Source organism: Amblyomma mixtum, unplaced genomic scaffold (assembly GCF_055824585.1).
Source record: "Amblyomma mixtum isolate Tamu unplaced genomic scaffold, ASM5582458v1 scaffold_13, whole genome shotgun sequence".
NCBI lineage: Eukaryota > Metazoa > Arthropoda > Arachnida > Ixodida > Ixodidae > Amblyomma > Amblyomma mixtum.
Genome location: NW_028317662.1, coordinates 671,878 through 684,501, shown reverse-complemented (window position 1 = coordinate 684,501; position 12,624 = coordinate 671,878). Strand labels below are relative to the sequence as shown.

The following is a 12,624-nucleotide window of genomic DNA, read 5'->3' as shown; positions in this document are numbered from 1 at the left end:
CATAAGGAGAGACCGAAAGGTTTAATCTTTCCGCTGTTCCTCTTTGAACGTGATGATATCAGAAAAAGCGGATTGCGTCGTGACGCGACGCAGTGGTTGAAATTATAGAGATCAGACGCCATCTCAGGAAGGGGCATGCACGAAAACGAGTCCGCGTGAGCGTGTCGGCAACCACTCTTGTAGGCGACTATGTAGTCGTACTCTTGTAGCCGGAGAGCCCACCGTGCAATTCGACGGAACGGGACACGAAGGTTAACGAGCCAGCAGAGGGCATGGTAGTAGGTTACAACTGTGAGGCATTCCTGCCCTGTGGTCGCATAATTGCGCTCAGACTTACAGAGGGGCGACTCACAAACCCAACGACTTGCTGTTTGTTTTCGCAGCGCTGGACGAGAGCAGCTCCAACTCCAGCATCGCTTGCGTCGGTATTAATATCTGTGGAGGCCGATGGATCGATGTTGCAAAGTACAGTGTGTGACGTGTGAAGGAATTTTATTTGGAGGAATAGGGAGTCTCAAACAGGGGTCCACTTGAAAGCCACTTCGTTGTGAAGGAGACCTGTCAGGGGGGCTGGCGGAGGAGTACGCGTCGAATACTCGGGAGGGAGCGCTGAGGAGTTCCAAGAGAGTCCCAGCAACCTGGCCAATTCTTCGTGAGCGATCTGACAATCATGGATTTCAGATGACATTACATTGTTGTTTCTACACTTGCCACTGTCTTCACCCCGGCCTAACGTCTGAATTTCGCTGTGATGCGACGCATTGCCAATATCTCAAACGTGCGGCTGTGCTAGATGACGTCAGCCAACAACTCGGTACTTTCATCGCCGATAAAAAAATTGCTTGTCTTCGGCACCTGCCATATTCTTAATGCAAGATAACTCTAACCCTTTTTTTGTTTGGTGTCTTTTATTATAAGACTGATCTGTAGTAAACCTTTAGCCTAATAGTGTCTTCAAGTCATGCTTTTACCCGGGTTGCGACGACGATCCTTCTTCCTGATCAACATGATGCTTGGAGTTTACAAAATCTTTCTTTGTTTCATTACTGAGTGATGGCTTGTGATAGAAATGTCGTAAAAAGTCACGTATATCTTTTTGCATTGAATGCAGACTTAAGTGACAAAATTTCAAGGAATAAAATCAGAATTATGCATACATTTCTTAGCGATTTATTTTAACAGCGAGTGCACAAATCAATTTCGGTGCTTGCTGGGTCTCTGAAAAGAAACCACAACATTGTGGGTCAAAAAATGGCAGAAAAATAGTTCATGATAATTTTTTAAAATTTGTACTTCTGCTGTGCTTGCTTTGCGAGGGCTTCGGTTTTGGTGCCCACCATTGCGAAAGGCATTACGAAAATAAAAGTCATGAAATTTCATTATTTAATTTTTTTTGTGAAATCAGTCGGCAGAATATATAACTCCCACACTACCAATGGCTGTTCTGTCCATTCAATCGGTGAGATGCTTCCGTTCTATGCGGGACGAAAAGAATTCCGGAAGATTGAGCTCCACTTCATGAGCAAAGAATATTTGCGCTTGTCCTTTTTCTCAAAACATTTAACGAAATACTCACATTTGCCCCTGTATTAAGTATTCCGCGAGCTCATACAGAGTGTTTCACGTAACATGGATCAAGGATTCAAAAAAAGTGGCTCACTGGATTTGGGCGAAACCAAGGACATATTGTTTCCCTTCGTGCGGCGCTGCACAAGCATTTTTTTAAATTTTGTGTAATTAGCTAGCTAAATTAATTGCGAAAATTTTTCTATTACTCACTTTCGGGTCACGTGCGTTCCTTTGAAGTTGTAGAGGGCATTAATAACGAACCGATCCAATTTTTCGTAGCAACGTACCTCCTATGTGGTCCTTTTTTTTCAGTGAAGAACGCCAGTGAAATGTGAGAAAAGAAAACCATGTCACTGCGCTCATGCGCTACCGTATTCCAGCTTTTCTAGCCGTGTTTTGAACGAAAAAAATGTGCGCGCTGGCTATGCCCGAGTGAGATGTCGCTGCTCAGTTCAACGGACTAGAAAATGACAAAAAAAAAAAAACTTAGTCTACCTTGAAATACGCGACTTCCCTGCTTTCCCTTCCGTTTTGTTTTGTTTATGTGATAGCTCAGTAGATGTTCCGTCCGAATTGGCTATCGATGACCTGCTTATCACTTATCGGAGACCACGGCTCTTTCCACGTTCAGGACGAATAGGCTAACTCACTTTCAGGTCTATGTTGAGACCGGCTTCGGTGCTCACTTCCGAGGCGGGGAGCGCGGTCGTTCAGTTCACTTAGCACGCGCTTGCCAGCGCTACAATACGGTAGCGCAAGAGTGTAATCAGGTGATTTTTTTTGCTTAATTCGTGGACTTTCTTTAAGTGTTGGAGAAAAGAATCATGTGCAAGATACGTGGATACAAAAAGTGGATCGGTTCTTTCGTAAACCCCCATATCCATATCCATGACAACATAACCATAACCGTACCCATAACAACATAAGCACGTGACTTTAAAGTGTATAGAAAAATGTGAGCATAATTAACCTAAGATACTTATCTCATTAAGCGAAATTTCAAACATACTCTGAGGAGCTCCACGTGACGAGAAACATTATGCCTTTTGTTTCACCCAGCTACGATGGGCCATATTTTTAATCATTGATTCAAGTTTCGTGAAAAACACTCTGCATATACTTTTATTGGGCTTGACCTATGCCAATTCTTGATGTTATTTTATCTAACGAAAGAGGATTTAGAGGCTCTTGAAGGAAGTGAACATCGGATCAACATCTTCCTGCTACCGAAAAGTACCCTTGTTACCCCTCGCTTAGCGAATATCCCTGACACCGACCTATATTACTCCAAGATACATTTTTTTTGGTTCAGGACGTTGTGCTCAGTGTGATTTTTTTCTTTTTTCGAGCGTAACTTCATTCAGCTGTAAAGACAACGGGTTTCCAAGAGAGCATTTCTTTCAGGAGCCTGACTTGTTCAAACATCATTTGACAGATCTGCTGCCCTAAATGTTGCATGACACATCACCGTCACTTGACCATATTCTGTGATAAAACGCTCTTCAAACATTGTTAAAGCAATACGTTTTGAGCTGTTTCCGAATCAAGATTTAAAATGATAATGACACCGCATACCGCGTTTCAATTTCAGACTAGTATTATGGATATCACCTAAAATAAACGGTCCAAAAACATAATAGCCACTGCATTGCAATGGAGCAATTTACCTTTGTCCGATTATTACTAGGTTTTATCGGTTTGATGAGTTGTCTGCAGGTGGTAACACATTCGTTTTTGTCTGGAAAATTGTTGCAGTCGTCACTTTCACCGCCAAGAAATTTTTGGCACCTGTTTTTAGTCGTGCTGAAGTAGTAACGGCCTTCTCGAATGGATGCATTCATAGGCGGTGGCGGGCAGAGGCAATCTGCAAGAGTATCAGGAAGTCGAAACTGCCCTTTTGTAGTAGTCATGGGAACGTAGAGGACCATGTTCGGGTTCATTTTGAAAATTACATTTGTAAGTGCTAGTGTTCGGATATCGGAGCCGCTGGCATGAGCACGCCAATCACTATTGCATAAAAGCGAAACACTTTAACTTATGAGAGCACTCTATGAGCATAGAAATATTTCACACAGGAGGCATTTCCCACATCTGCCACTTTGAAGCAATGCAAGAAGACGCTGCTGGCGAACTGAGAGCTTCTTTTTGAACAACTTATGCGCAATCGGGAACAACTGCGCCCAACTGTTTTCACTAAAAACGGCGGTAACAAATAATTGCATTAATCAGGGTAGACGAAAACTTCGAAAAAACTGATATTGTTTTTTTAATATTTTGAATTCCCAATCTTTTCTCCACGCGTCCCAATGAGTCACTTGTCTGTGCACAAATTATTTACCCTGAACCTTCGCCTTTTCTGAAACCTGGATGGTGACCAACCACGCCTCCTTTCACACCTATGCGAGATCAGTACGTCTCCTACATTGAAAAAAAAAAATGGCAAAGAACGCCTGTTTTTTTTTTGTTTGCCAGAATAGTTATTGCTCGTCTTGCGATAGCAATAAATACCTAGCGTTCTGTTTTTAGCCAGAACAATCCTCAGACACTGCCGGTATCTCTCGCGACGCGCAGTTTTGGTTCTCTTTCGGCTTGCTTTCACGGCTAAAATCAATTTTTTATTGCTTTGAGGCTACATTCTAATCGTTCATGATATGGCGAAGACGAAGAAGGTATTTCAAAAGCGTCCCTGAGGACATCATCATCATCGTCGTTGCTTTCACGGGAATCAGCATCAGTTCGTTCTTCACGGCACCAAGTCCTCGCAACGCATTCCGACGCTGGATGAAGCGGCCGCCACGTGCGCGTCTTCATCAAAGCTGCCGCACTTGGCAGCACGGATGGAGGACCTAAACGCCAGTTTTTGTGACCATGGCTATGCTGTGACCGGCATTGACATGCTGTGGTGTGCCATCGCTGAAAGCTGTACAGGCGCGGCCATAAGTAAACGGAGCACGTTATTGCGTTCGAAGTGCAAGCACGCTTTCTCCATCGGCAATGAAGAAGCGTTGTTTGTCTACAAGAAAGCCCACCAACCTCCGCTACCAGCATGTGCGCACCACTGCTGGAAATTTCAATTAGGTGATGCGTGAGAAATATTCGAAGACAGTTGCGTGCTTCGTTTACTTTTGTCCGCGCCTGTACAGTGGTGAGCAGCCTTGTCTAGAGCGCTTGAGCAGTGCGCACTTGGTAACAAAAACCGAAATTAGAGAGCAGCCCCTCATTACAGGGCAAAGTTTTCGTGCCTGCTTTGTTTACGAGGCTATCTGGCGCTACTTGCGTGCAAGCGTTGCAGCTGGACCCTAGAGGCTGCCACAAAATCTGGATTTGTTTGCAAGGAAGTGCACCGCCCGAGCGCTCTAGACAAGGCTGCTCACCACTGTACGTGCAAAGTGTGCGGTGAGGACTTGCAGCTGCTCGAAAACGCAGCACGAAGAGCTGGCGTTGCTTGCCCCTACTCTCTAAACTGCGGAAGGTGCTCTTCACATCAATTCCAGACGTCAAAAAAGACATCGTCGGGCCTCCATGAAGTAAACGTGAGGATTGTGTATGCTTCACGATGCATAGGAAAAGGTGCAGCTGCTGGGAGCGACGACTCTACTTTGCATACAGGGCTGCACAGTTGGGTACAAAAGAGGCCCGAAAAACAAGGCAGGAAACAAAAAAGAGAAAGATTGACCCAGGAGGTGACTACGAGGCTGGTGGTTATTGATCTGATACATCCGCATGCATTTATAGCATGCGTGCAGGGTTGGAATAAAGTGCTTTTGTTTACTTCAAAGCTACTTATCTCTAAATGTCTATTTTCGCAACGTTTGCGCCATTTTCTCTAGAACTGCAGCAGCTAGAAACATAATTTTTTGCCAAAATTATTGCAGCGTAAGGGACAGTCTACTGAACCAGAATTATAAAATCAATGCAAGGGATTTTGTTTCACAATCTATTTATTTGCCAGTGTGGCCTGAAAAATTAGTAGGCATACTAAAAAACAAGAACAAAAAAGCCTGTCCTTATTACATAAAACTTCTGGTTTAGTAAAGGAACTCGGAGAGCTATTTTCAAGGATACCAGTATGATTGTTCTAACGTTAACAGATTCTGAGGAAACGGGTCACAAACATGGGCTAAAATACATGAGAGGTATACGACCTACCCTGTCCCCTTAAACAACAAGTAGTATGTTTACCGGTTAAAAAAAAGACTAAAGATACACTACACGTTCACTGGTGAAGCTGGAAGCAATGACAGCGCGTAGATGAGAAAAACGTTATTTTAGAAACTTACATTTGCATCCATAGCCTATTAGAAACTTTGATTTGCACAAACATTATTCTAGCGATCGGCACTGAGTAGTGACGGAATATATCTGCGCTTGCTAGCGGCCACAGACTAATGGCGGCAGCCAGAGAAAGAGAACCCTCTGATGCATGAGGGTCATGTAGAGGACTCCTTCAGAGAGCACAAGCACAAGGGTCATGTTTTATTTACGGAGATTGAAATATGTTTTCTTTCTACAGTCAATCCAGCTTAAGGCTGAGTTGAAATAAGTATAACAGGATACAAAATAGACAGCGCGCACATGTTTTCTGAGTATAATCTAGGAAGTGTCAAGCTTTGCTCTCTAGATAAAAAATTTCATTCTTATTTCTACTAGACGTCAACGTATTTGTGCAACGTTCACAAGCCAAAAGAATGCCGAAAGTGTTTAGTCTGTAGTCAACTTTGTTGAAACATGAAATCATAATAAGCGCATTGACGACATTCTGTGCAGTGATTTAAAAGTTAATTCCAGGGCGTAGGGCGATGGCCCTGATTTCTATGACAGCCAGTCGTGTTACCGCTGGAACGGCTCTCATATTCAATCTAAACCAGGTGTCTTTTAGTTGCAAGGTTTGTATGTTAGGATGGTAATATAGCTATGAAAAAAAAACATACCAAGTTTTTGCCTGTCCGTAATGTAACTAAATGAGAGCAGTACTCATTACGTCCCGTTCCTAAAATGTAACCTTTCCCATAACAACATGAACGAATGCCTCCTGGCGGTGAAGGTACAGAGGGTGACATACCTTCTGTGGGTGAAGTAACAAGCTCTTTCTCTGAAGCCTTCTAAAGCGAATCGACTGGTGGGGTAGTTGGCTCACGATTAGCTGAAAACAAGGCTAACGAGAGGGACATACGACGAAGAAAGAAATGTACCCAGATAAACCGCTACTGCGACTATGAGCTTCATTAGTCGAGGTTGTACAAAAAAAACCACAAGTTTCAGTAGCGCCATGTCCGTGTACGCCTCTTTTTTCGTCTGGTGTGTCTCTCGTGTGCTGTGTTTTCAAGTAGAACTTCTTGGATAGTTTAACTGTAATTTTTAAGCGTACATGTTGAAATGTTTCTATAGTGACGCCGACGGCTGCTGCGGCTGTAATTCAAACGCTAACTACGTTCATTACAAGGCAACTTCTAGGATGTTCCGTAATTTACATGAAGTCTAAGCATTAACAATCCCCTCTCCTAATTCATCGGGGGACAATGCGTCGGACAGTTTGCACACATCTTGGCTAAATCCAGTTACGCGTAAGCAGAACTTTGTAGGAAGTGTGCTTTTGTTACAGCAAAAATGGTGCTCGAAGAAATGAGATGTTTCGTGGCCTTGCATTGTGGTAAATGTCAAAATTTTCTGTTTTGCTAATATCAACGGGGAAAGAAAGAAACGAAGTCAGCTAAGCAAGCATCTGAAAGGTTCTCGGCTTAACAATATTATTTTGCCGGAGAAAGGTTGGCAACCCTACACTGCATTTGGCACGATCCTTGAGGTGGGTATGCATGTAGGCATGCCCTCCACTACTGCGTCCGTCATAGCCTGAGTCGCTTTGGGACGTTAAATCCCATAAACCAACCAGCCATGTCATCTAAGCACGACTTCCTTGATCAGCACTTCAGCTCCTACTACCTTAAGAGGCAATTTATTCCACATCATTGGCGTTCTGATGCTGTCACTCCAGCTGTGATTTCTGCGCATAATTTGTGATCTAAGATGGCGTCATGATATATTGCAAGATATTGCTGTCCGGAAAAATTGAAAGTAATTCATGTCTAATGCAAAATTCCTTGCCTCAGTTTGTCTTTCTTAAAAACTAATAAATTTGATAATATACATTAGAACAATATTTCAAGTTGATTTCTCGAATTTTTCACGCTTAGTAACAATATTTATATCTAAACATATTAGGAAATAGAGTTGGGAACAAAACAGAAGGGAAATAATGTTATTACATTTGGCATTTCACTGACATCAAAAGTGCTTCAGTCGCGATGTGTAGTCGCGACTGATATATCCGATATCAGTCGCGATGTATTTTAACTCTGCCCCCCCCCCCCCCTTTTTCACATCCTCTGTCTGTCCACTAGTTCGAATTGTTCGCTTGTTGCGATCTTCCTTATCAAGAAAAATGAGAACTTTGGTGTTCAGAGAGAGAAACGACGCTACTGCTGTTTCCGTTCTTTTCCGCTTGTATTTTCTTTAGGACTGAATACATCCTGCTACATTCGGCTAGTTCAGATTGGTTATGCTACTGAACCTTTTAGATGCGGAAGAAAAATGCCCAGTACTCACTTTTAGGGAAGGTGCACATATCTACAGTTTCGTTTCCACACTCTGTAAAGGATGAAACAAGGAAGAAGAACTGTTTATGCATTTCTAAGAGCGCAGGTTATCTAAAAAGAGTAGAAGTGCAGAACAACGAGAATATTCTTTTCTCAAGTTATCTGCGAGCTTTTTGCCTTTCGTATATAGACTGCAAATTTTAGTGATTAGAAAAAATAACAGGACGATAGTGGAGTTGAAAAATTGCTCTAGTAGGTTTTGCTATCAATGCAATAATTAGGATATCTTTGGTTTATCATCTTCAATCACTTTGCACTTATAGGAACGTCTTTCAGTTGTAGATAAGCTTTCGCCTAATTGCCAGTCGTCAAGTTTAACGCTCATATCTTTTGACAGGGTCCATTATTGTGTTATCGAGTGTGGAGAGCGGTAGAGTTATGTGCCCCTTACTCTAGATCAAAGCCAAAGCCCGACTTTAACTGCCAAGCAAGCGAAACATGGCCCGGTAATGCTTTTTACTGCTTTTCTGAAAACCTGGGAGACTCGCGCCTGTCGTTTTAGCAACACAGGTGAGGCCATTTGTAAATGAAAACGTACGTGTATGTGAAGATCAGCTTATACCGGGTGTTTTTTTAGAAGGTCCAAAATTTTTAAAGAAAGGTAAATTCCTTTAGATTTATTTTAACCCTGGGGCTATACTGATGGCTACGGCGGACGCCAGGTAAGAGGAAAACTACTTTAATTAGTTCGCTGATTAACTGAATAAGTTAATTAACTCTTATCATTTATATTTTAGGGTATATGTTGTATTAGCAGGATTGGAGATCGTCTTCCAAACAGACCAGGCAAGAAAAAAAAATTTCATGAAAAAATTTTTCCGCGCGTTACGAAGCGATAAAAAGTCACCCTGCTAGGCAGCTTCACACTGTAACACAGCGTCTGTGAGCGCCTGTGACGTAGTTCGCTCCGCCCTGCGCTTCGTGCCAGTGCGTTTTTGTTCCAACGCGGCATTCTGTGAGGCCGCGGAGCGAAGCGAGATAAGCAGCGATAGCGCAGGCCGCCAGTCCGGGACGCCTGACGCAAAGCGCAGGGCGGAGTGAACTACGCCAGAGGAGCTTCTGCCGCTGAGTTAAGTGTGAAGATGCCTACCAGGATGACTTTTTCGCGCCTCGTAATGTGCGTGAAAAATTTTTAATTGAAATTGTTTTTTCTCGGTTGGACTGTTTAGAGGACGATCTCCAATTCTGCGAATACAACATGCCCCCTAAAACAAAAATTAGAAAAGTTTATTAACATATTTAGTTAATCAGCCAACTAATTAAAGCAGTTTTCCTCTTTCCTGGCGCCCACCGTAGCCTCCAGTATAGCCCCAGTGCTAAAATAAATCTAAAGCAATTTACCTTTTTTTTTAATTTTGGACCTTCTAAAAAAAACACCCGGTATAATTATGGGAGGAATGCAACCCGGAATAAAATAGCAGTAATACTCAGCAGACAATGGTCTCTGAATGAAGGCTTAACTATGGCATACACGCAATGAAGGAAGCAAGTAAAGGACTTGTTTTGGTGTTTAAATTAGTAATTTTTCTAGTGGCAAACTAGTACTGTAATAACTTTTTGGCTGAAAGATTATTGCTTAAAACGCAAAATAACAATCAGCAACAACATACAGCCTTGATCCGAACCCAATGAGCAATGGCGGAGGCTGACAAACTTTTAATTCTCAAAGATTTTTATCTTTGTATGAGCTATTCTGCACAGCCTACATCAGAGAGGCACACGTCCATAATGTCGGACGCAAAACGAACTTTATTACCGCAAGTACTGCGGGAAACGTCCCAAGCAGCACATGACATCGGTCCAATGTAGGATCTGAGTTGGCAAACGACAGCCCTGTGAAGGCCCCGCGTTGCCTCTGTTCTCCCAGCCTTGGCTAAGCCATTTTTAGAAGTTGGTAGTATTGGACCAATTTCTCGGACGTTTTCCCCGCCTTGGCTCAGCCATTTTTAGAAGTTGGTAGTATTGGACCAATTTCTCGGACGTTTTCCCCGCCTTGGCTCAGCCATTTTTAGAAGTTGGTAGTATTGGACCAATTTCTCGGACGTTTCACCCGCCTTGGCTGAGCCATTTTTAGAAGTTGGCAGTATTGGACCACTTTCTCGAATGTTTCCCCTGCATTGACTTTGCCATATTTAGAAGCTGGCCAATTCCTGCAATAGGCAACGCAACTTTGAAGTGCCGACTGCTATGGAGCATCATGCAGTTGCTATTGTGACTTCTTAGTTTTCTCAATTGCGGCGATAGGCGCGATATATATATATATATATATATATAATAGCTCGCACATTGTTAATTATTTATTAGCATATATAGTCCGGGGCGTAGATAATGATATCTTCGTAAAAACCCGCATAACCTCCTGTGAGATTTTTTAAATCTCAGTTTTTTAAACTAAAATATGCAAAGTTGCATGCATGCATGCGATTATTTCCCCCACCGATTTTCAGGCCTGAATTTCAAAAACTATAAATAGCATTTTATAAAAATAACTTCTCGACTCTAACGTTAAATACGCTGTACCTTCATGTGCTTGGGCGTCGCAGTTAATGCGGTATACCTGCAGAACAGCACCAAAACATATATGCATGGCGCAACGTGTCGAGCACTCCATTAAAGCAGGAATGGGTAAACAGTAACGTGCGTTTGCTCCATGATAGGACAGCGCTGACCATGCGCTTATATAAGAGATACATATAGCTTAAGAAAAAAACGTTACATCGTCTGCGGGAACTCGAATTGGAAGAATGCGAAGGCATTGCACCTCCACGGTACTCGTTCTCTCCCTTTGCCTCGTATGCAGCCCATATGAGTTATATGTGTCAGTATATGTGCCTCATATGAACACATATAGGCTTCATACGAGTTCATATGTGCCTCGTTTGACTCATATGGGCACCATATGAGCCATGTGTCGACAAATGCGCCTCGTATCAGCACATATACTTCATACGAGTTCATGTGTGTCACAAATTAATGTGTCTCGTATGAACGCGTATAGGCTGCTTACGAGCTCATACGCGTCACAAATGTCACAGATGAACACATCTGCTGCATATATAGTAGTTCACGCGCTACGGAAAGGTGACTTGTATGGATTACATATGTGGCATACCTTAACTGACACGCGACACTCGTGCGTACACAAGAGCTCCGATATGCACCGTATCAGCTTACATCAATCTCGTGCGAAACACATAGCCGCTGATGAGTGCCTCTCATAGAGTGGGCCTTGCTGTTTGAAACACGCGGAAAAGAAGGGATGAACAAGCGATTAACAAGTGCCCAACCAATGCATAAAAAAAACTCTTGGCCTGTTTCAAATATTTTTCTCCTTGATTCTCTGCTTGTGCCCTCCTGTTGTAAACCGCGCCTATCCAAACAGTATGACGTTAGGCGTTTCCAATGTGCTTGGACAAACGTTCAGCCAGAAGGCAAATGTTGCCTTCTGGGCTTAGTTGAGCTAATAACGCCAGGTATTTTCATGCAAGGGCTCCGACTGTAGTTAACAATATGTGCGCAATGAGAGTACTACGATCAATGGTGCAGGCGCTGTGAAAATTAAAATACATACAAATATCAGATCTTTCAGTGCTTATTACAGAGCACATCAAGATCCACAAAATCAGTGGAAGTGCAATCGGCTGTAGTTCAGCTCCTTATACCTTAAAAATAAACATTTGTCCTCGCACCTAACCGTCGAATTCTAGTGGGAAGCATAGCATAAGTCTTGTCATCGAAATGTAAAGCAGTTTTTGCCATGCCAGCAGTGGTGTAGTGGGTAGTGTAGTGAGCTGTAGATCTCTAGGTCGGTGGTTCGAATCCGGAACGGCGCGTAGTTTTTTTTTTCGCGTCCGAATTTTTTTTTTACTTTCTTTAGTTTACTAACTTCAATGGAAGCTATTTTAATGTTAATTGCCTTATAATTCCACCCCAGCCCTTCCCTTTCCTTTCCCAAAAATTGCAAACCAGACACATATGACACATTATGTGTCATATGTGTCATATGACACATACGAGATATTCCATAATCTCGTATGAACCAGACACATATGACACATATATACGAGATTTTTCGATAGGGACGTATTAATCGCTATCGGTTAATCGTCTTCATATTGATTACGGTCATAGATTTCAATCACGCGTCTTCAGCGCGCACTTCGTTTCTGCGTCGCGTGGTTGCTTCGGACGGTAGCAAGAGTTGGGGGGTGCGTACGTCGACTGATGTTTCGGAGTGCGATCGTTTCCTGCCGCCTTGATCCAAGCTTGAAGACGTAGATGCGACCGGCCGTTGTGAAATACCGAGATCTTGCAAGATCTCACGGTATTCTTTTTCAACGATACGGTACTTGCGTTGCTTTGCATTCATGGCGAAATGCAGAAGCTTTGCGGTGAAAGACGA

At 42.9% G+C, this 12,624-nt stretch overlaps 1 protein-coding gene across 1 annotated transcript in view; it reads right to left on the bottom strand.

Moving 5' to 3' along the window:
• Positions 1-1,154: 1,154 nt before the first annotated feature.
• The window catches only part of LOC149324837 (uncharacterized), a 31,211-nt gene continuing 19,741 nt past the window's right edge, over positions 1,155-12,624 (bottom strand). Inside the window, exons 3-5 of the mRNA XM_089565226.1 lie at positions 8,173-8,214; positions 3,237-3,433; positions 1,155-1,218 (exon numbers count right to left, since the gene is read on the bottom strand). The gene's annotated coding sequence lies outside the window, so the exon portion shown is untranslated. The remainder of the gene's footprint in view (positions 1,219-3,236; positions 3,434-8,172; positions 8,215-12,624) is intronic.